We start from the raw sequence: 7,993 nt of genomic DNA, 5'->3' as shown, positions 1-7,993 counted from the left end.
TCTAAGGGGAAAGAGGTCAGTGCCCCTCACCCTGGAGGCTTGGGGATGGAGAGGAGAAGTGAGACAAAGTCTCAAGGGAGAAAAGAACCGGGCTGCCTCTTCCCAAGAGTGCTGCAACACGGGAGAAAAGCTGTGAACACCCATGAGTCCCCGGTTTTGATGTAGACTCCTTTTAATTCAGTCACTATGGAGGTGGTAGGCATAAACTTGAAGTTTATTATGGTCATTTCAGTTTCGGACAGGAGGAATAGCTGACAACTTGCAAAGCAATTTAAAAAAAAAAAAAAAAAAAGAGTTCAGTGCCCCTCACAACATAGTCAGGTATTGGCATGTTTTAAAAATTCTTGCAGCCCAGCCAGGCATGGCTCAGCAGTTGAGCGTTGACCTAGGATCCTGGTGATTGGGGTTCGATTCCCAGTCAGGGCACATGCCCGGGTTGTGGGATCAATCAATGACTCTCTCATCATTGATGTTTCTGTCTCTCTCTCTCTCTCCTTTCCTCTCTCTGAAATCAATAAAGATATATTTGAAAAAAATTGCTGTTTTAGACTGATATATTAGAAACAAAAATAGCAGTGGATGTGGAACCTGTGGATGCAAAACAGCTCATAAGGTGAAATAAAGGCTAAAAGAATTCACCAAACCAGCACTTCAAGAAATGCTAATGGGACTGGTGTAAGAAGAAGAAGAAATAGAGAGAAAGAGTGGAACAACATTATTAACTACTGAAAGAAAAAGACATGTCCAAGTTAAGTTTCTTTAACCAGTAAAAATATCGTTTAAAAACTAAGGAAAAATAAACATGTTTCTTACCTTTAAAATCTGAAATAATTCATTACCAGTAAACCCACACCACAAGAAATGTTAAAGAAAGTCTTTCAGGCAGAAGAAAAATGATATTCAATGGAAATATGGTTCAATACAAGGAATGAAAAGCACCAGAAATGATAACTACATAGGTAAATATATTATTTTAATCTATTTAAGTATTTAAAAAAGTAATTTATTTTTGAACAAGAATAAAAGTGGTATGGAGTTTATAACATCTGTAAAAGGAAAATGTATGAAAATAATAGCACAAAGGGTGAGTAGACAAATGGAACAATATTATCATAAACTTTATGTACTATATGTAAAGTGGTAACATATCTTTTGAAGGTAGATGATGATGAACTAAAATTGTATAATATAAACCTAAAGCAGCCACTAAAATAACAAGTAATTATAGCTAATAAGCCAACAAAGTAGGTAAAGTGGAATCAGAAAAGATATTCAATTAATCCAAAAGAATCTATAAGGAGGAAAAAAGAATAGATGGGACAAATAGAAAACAAATAGCAAGATTTAGATTCAATTATGTCTATAACCACATTATAAATAACCTAAGCACACCCAATTGAAAGACAGAAATTTGCAGCCTGGATTACAAAGCAAAATTGAGCTATCTGATGCCTACAGAATACAGGGTGGTACAAAAGTAGGTTTACAGTTGTGAGCCCACGAAATAGAGAATTTATTCTTGTATTATTATTATTTATTTATTGTATTATTTTCCTTATGAACAACTATAAACTTATTTTTGCCAACCCCTGTATAAAGGAAAAAAATAGGCTAAAAGTTAAAATATGGGGGAAAAATATGCCATGCTAACATCAATGACAAGAAAGCCAGAGTTTCTATACTAAAATTGACAAAAGTGGGTTTCAGAGCAAAAAATATTTTCGGGGAAAAAGAAAATCATTTTATAATATTGAGGGTGCATATCAAGGGTGCATATCAATCCTAAATGTTTGTAAAATTAACACCAAAGCTTTAAAATCCATGAAGCAAAAACTTATACAACTGTAAGTAGAAATAACAAATCCCTAATTATAGTAGATTTGAGTCTTTCTCTCCCAATAATTTATAGAATAGGCAGAAAATCGGTAAGAATATAGTAAAATTGAACAACACTGTCAATCAATTTAACCTGATCAACATTTACAGAACGTTTTTTCCAATAACAACAGAACATCCATTCTTTTCAAGAGCAATAATAAAAACATTTCCTAAGGAAGATGTTTTTGGACATATAAAAATTCTCAACAAATTTAAAATAATTCAAATCATACAAAATACCTTCTCTAATTTCAATGGGATGAAATTAGAAATAAATAACAGAAACATCTCTGGAAAACCTCAAATACTTTGAAACTAAATAGCTCACTTTAAATAATCCAATGATCAAGGAAGGAATAAAAGAAGAAATTAGAAAATATTTAGAAATTAATGAAAATGAAAATGCAACACATTTGGAAATTAATGAAAATGCAAATGCAACACATAGTGGGTTGTCACTAAAATGGACTTAAGGAAAATGTATAGCACCAAACACATATTAGAAAAGAAGAAAGTTCTGAAATAAATGACAATTTTCACCTTAGAAAACTAGAAAAAGGAGAAATGGAAGAATATTATCATAAAGTTTATAGTAAAATGAACTTTACAGAGTAAATAGAAGAGAGGAAATAATGAAGATCAAAACAGATATCAATGACATAAAGAACTGAAAAGTAGGAAAAATAAATGTAACCAAACCTGTTTCTTTGAGAATTCAAATCAAATGGCTAAAACTAAAGCCAGACTAGTCAGGAAAAAGAAAGACACAAATTTCCAATAGTAAGAATGGGACTCACTGTAAAATATACAGAATTAAAAGGATAGTAAAAAAATATTATGAAAACGCTTTGCCAATAAATTGACAACTTACATGAAATGGACAAATTCCTTAAAAGGCACAAACTACAAAAGCCCACTGAAGAAAAAATAACCTGAAAATATTGATTTTTACCTAAAATCTTTCCACAAAGAAAACTCCAAGCCCCACTGACCTCACTGGTAAATTATAGTAAATTCTTAAGGAAAAAAATACCAATTCCTAACAAACATTTCCAAAAAATAAAAAGTAGTGACTACTTTTTAACATGCTCTGTGTGGCCAGTACACCTTGATATCAAAACCAGAAAAAGACGTTACAAAGAAAGCAAATTACATATGAATTATCTCTCACAAATGTATGTGCAAAAAATCTGAATATGTTAGCAAATGAAATCCAACAATATATAAATAGGATAATATATTATGACCAAGTAGGGTTTATCCCAGGAATATAAGGTTAGTTTAACATTCAAAAATCAATTAACAAACTCATAATGTTAAGACACTTAGAAGAACTAATTCAATCAACTTGAAGTAAAAAAGAAAAAGCCTTTCACAAAATGTAACGTTAATTACCAATAAAAATTCTCAGCAACTAGGTATGTAAAGGGCACGTATAAAAAACCTACAGCTAAAATCATACTTAATGTTAAAAGACTGAACACTTTCTCCCTAAGATGCTTGATATGATTTCAATCTTCTTGAACTTATAGAGACTTGTTTTGTGTCCTAACATGTGGTCTATCTTTGAGAATGTCCCATGTGCACTTGAGGACAATGTATACTCTACAGCTTTGGGGTGAAATGTTCTATAAATGTCAATTAAATCCTTCTGATCTAGTGTGTCATTTAGAGCCACTGTTCCTTATTGATTTTTTGTCTGGAAGATCTATCCAGTAAAGTCAGATGGGTGTTAAAGTCTCCTACTATTTCTGTGTTGCTGTTGATCTCTCCTCTAAAGACCTTCAGAATAGTTTTATTTTTTTCCTTTCAGCCCATGTGAGTCTTTTGTTCTGAGGCGAGACTATAGTAGCCAGCATATATTTGGGTTGTGTTTTCTTATCCATTCAGCTACCCAGTATTTTGATTGGAGCATTTAATCCATTTAAGTTTATTATTGACAGGTACTTATCTATTGCCATTTTATTTCTTTATGTCTATGTTTCTCTTTCTCTCTATTTCAACTTATTACAGCAGTCCCTTTAACATTTCTTGCAATGCTTGCTTGGTAGTGATAAACTCCTTTAGCCTTGTTTTGTCTGGGAAGCTCTTTATTTCACCATCTGTTTTTAATGATAGCCTTGCTGGATAGAGTATTCTTGGTTTCAGATCCGTGTTTTTCATTACCTTGAATACCTCATGACATTCCCTTCTGGCCTGTAGAGTTTCTGATGAGAAGTCAGCCTACAGCCTTATGGGAGCTCCTTTGTAGTAACAGATTGCTTTTTTCTAGCTGCCTTTAAGATTCTCTCTTTGTCTTAAATTTTTGGCATTCTAATTATGATGTGTCTGGGGTGGGCCTCTGAGTTTTTCTTGCTTGGAACTCTCTGTGCCACCTGAACTTGTGTGACTTTTTCCTTGACCAGGTTAGGGGAGTTTTCTGCCATTAGTTCTTCAAACAGGTTTTCTAACCCTTGCTTACTCTCAAACTCTTCTGGCACTCTTATAATGCGAGCATTGTTACATTTCATGCTGTCCCACAGCTGCCTTAAACTGTCCTCCTGTTTTTTAATTTTTTTGTTGTTGTTGTTCTCTGATTGAGTGATTTTTCTCTACCCTGTCTTCTAATTCACTGATCCGAGCCTCAGCTTCCCCTAATCTGCTGTTTATTCCTTACAATGTGTTTTTTATTTCTACGGCATCCTTAATTTCCTTCAGGTTTTTTATATCTTTTCTCATGCTGTTTAGCATCCTTATGATCAGTATTCTGATCTCTATATCTGATAGATTGCTTATTTCCATTTCATTTAGATCCTCTTCTGAAGAACACTTTTGTTCTTTCATTTGGGGCTTGTTTTTTTGTCTCCCCATTTTGGCTGTCTCTTTGGATTTATTTCTACATTAGTTAGATCTGCTAGGACTCTCAGTCTTTTGGATGGTCACTGGTGCAGGCCAATGCTGGATGCTGTTTGTGACTGGCCTTGTGTACCGTTTGAAGCTTTCCTCACTTCACAGCTTGTGGCCCCCTCTTCTGGGGCTGGCTGCATTTAGAAAGGACCAAAATGCACACCAAGGCCTGCTTTTCCAAGCTCTCATCCAGAAGCAAGTCAGGCAAAGGCTCAAAGTACCCAGAGCCTGATTGTTATTCAGTCTCTTAATGAGCCTCAGGCTGTAGAGACTCCACAGGTCAGAGAGAGGTTTTTAATAGGTGAGGCAATTGCTTTCCCCAGGCAAAAGCTGCTTGGATGGTAAGTGTCTGCCTGAGAAACATGTCCTCTGCAGTATGGGGGAATGGCTCAGCTGAGGAATCCAGATAGCTGCCCTCTGAACTCTATCCCCCAAGCCAGCATCCTTAGATTCTTCTCACAGAGCTCCAGTTCACTCTGTCCACCCTCCACAGGAGCCCAAGGTGAGTGGCTGCACATGAAACTTTGTGCATTGGCCCTTTAAGAGGGTGCCTGTATTTTCAGTCTCTCCCTGGCAGGCAGAAACCCTGCTGCTTTTCACAGACAGATGTTATGTGGGCACCTTTCTCAGTTCTGGTGCTCTGGGCTGGGAAGCCCAGCTTGGGGTTTAGACTCCAAAGTTCTCAGTGGGAACCCCCCACAGCTGAGATATCCCTCTGGATCTTCAGCTGCTGCCTGTGGGAGCCCAGCCAGCCCTCTCATGCCTCCATACTTCCTACCAGTCTCTATGTGGTCTCCACTTTTCCTCCTTGGTTATAAAGGTGCTCTCCAGCTAGTCTTCAGTTGCAGTTGATTATTCAGGATGGTTTTTCTGTATTTTAGTTGTAATTCCAGTTTGGTCCTGGGAGAGTATCAGTGTAGCTTCCACTCAATCTGCCTCTATCTTGAAATCTGTATATCCCTTCTCTAAAGGAAGTCGTTAGCTTTGTCAGAATCACCTATGTCTTTAAAATAAAATGAGTTTCTTTATTACTGTGTTAAAAATATCTACATACAAATTACAGGGCTATAGTATTATTTTATAAATCATAGAACAAACCCATGCCTTTTCCTTACTCAGTCCTCCACAACCCAACCATGGAGAATATCTGTGTTTTATTCCTAATTTACTTAAAATATAGTCTATTTGTAATTGTCAGCAAGCTCAAATTCAACTTGTCCCTTTTTTATTGTCTACCAATCATCGAATAGAGTCACATTAACTGTATAATCTTTTGTTGCAGTTCATGGAAAACGGACATTGAGATCTTATTATCCTTTGTGATAGACTTCCAGGACTCTCTTGATTTCAGATTCTTCAACAATTATTTTTCAGCCTCCCTGAAAAGTTCATCATCCCTCATATATGATTTTTTTTAAATTGCCAGAGTACAATGTCTTCTGATTCCTATATGCTCTAGGCCTTAATTAATTCAACATTATCCCTTTTCTCAGAGTATTTCCCCTTAATATTCTGGCATTTTGAGCATAAATTTAAGCTAAACATTTGCAGACTCATCATTTACACTGAACATATAAAGTGTAGATGTTGGCATTATATGGTACATAATGGTTGTGTATAAACAGTTCATTGCAAGCTGCTTATTGACAAATAGTTGGCTTTAGTTTCATCATATTAGGCTTTTTGGGGCCCAGTTCTAGTAATTGGACTTCTGCTTTGTTCATGCCTTGTGAAAGACAGCTTCTGACACGTATCCTTTCCAGTAATTTCTTTCGTATGGTCTACTTATGCTTCACTTACTGTCTTGATAATCTCCCCAAATCAATAAATGCTTCAAGACTGGGGGTCCTGCCTTCCAACAGATATTTATGAGTCAGAAGTAAGATATTCTTTTTATACTGTTTTACCACCAGCTAGAGAATTGATATTTTTTCTTTACTCCAACAATTGCTATAGCTAATTTACCTAATATCACAACATTATGGTTTATAACTGGCCTTGATAATTCCCTTATGGAATGCAAATAGTTTTTCTATACCAGGTAACATTATAAATTCCCTTATACATTTATAATTCCCCCTGAAAATTATCCTTTAGTTAACCTTTCATTTGCTATTAAGCTAGTCAAACACAATCACACTCTTTGTATACAACAGCTATTGAATACACTTTATGAATAATGCCACATTTCTTTCTTCTTTTTCTCAGTCTTCTTTTGCTCCACATCTCCTGTAAGATAAACTCTTTGTTCTCAATCTGGACTCTGATTTTATCCCTTGTAGCTTAGGTTTTGTGTTAGTACTCGACATCCTTAGCATTTGATATTTGAGTTTCCCAATGTTCTCCAGCATAGACTTGCAGCTCCAGCTTTTTCCCTTTAAAAGATCTTGTGAAAAAGCCATTTACAGTCACAATTTGCTTTTTCTTTCATCCATATGTACTCAATACAATGTGGTTGCTACTCCATATTTTACATTTTTGCACTTAAGAAACAAATATATTAAAGTGTCTAATAAGTCAAGTACTCTGGTAGTTTCTTGGAATACATTAAAAATTTATTCATTCAAAGCTTCAAATCTCATTAAACATACAGTCTAGAGGGAGTGAGAGACATAAACATAAGTGAATAAAGTGTCCTATGTAATTTAGAGATGATGGAATATGGTGATGGGTTCATCAGTGTTTAATTATAACTGATAATAAATGACTGACTAGTTAAATGAATAAATAAGGTATATTCATGCATAAATAATGACCATGTGCCATAGTCCAAGAAGTATCATTTATTCAGTTATGTCTACTTGAGCTCCAAGAATAGAGGAAGTAGAAAACAAGTGGGTATGGGCAAAATGCACTTTGGTAGTCTAAAAAATAGACTGATGATTGATGATGAGGGGGGCATGAGAATTTAAGATTATGGATTGAACAACTGATAAGGTTATCATTGACTATGTCAAGGAACACTGGAGGAAGGACAGTATTGAAATAAAAGGCAGTGAGTTTTAAGATTGGGCATCTGATGTTTGAAGTCTCTTTGAGACATGCAAGAAGAGGTGCTGTGTAAACGAAAAGCAATTAGTGATCATGGAAGAGAAATTTGGACTGGGGATATAAGTTTGAGAGTATGAAGATGGCAATAGAAGACATAGAAATCAAAGGGATTAATTACCACAAGAACATAGGTAACAATGACCATCTAAGAAACTGTGACATGGAATGGTTGGAGAGA

This window comes from Miniopterus schreibersii, assembly GCF_964146895.1.
Source record: "Miniopterus schreibersii genome assembly, chromosome: 2".
In the NCBI taxonomy this organism is placed as follows: domain Eukaryota; kingdom Metazoa; phylum Chordata; class Mammalia; order Chiroptera; family Miniopteridae; genus Miniopterus; species Miniopterus schreibersii.
This window is presented reverse-complemented; position numbering follows the sequence as displayed.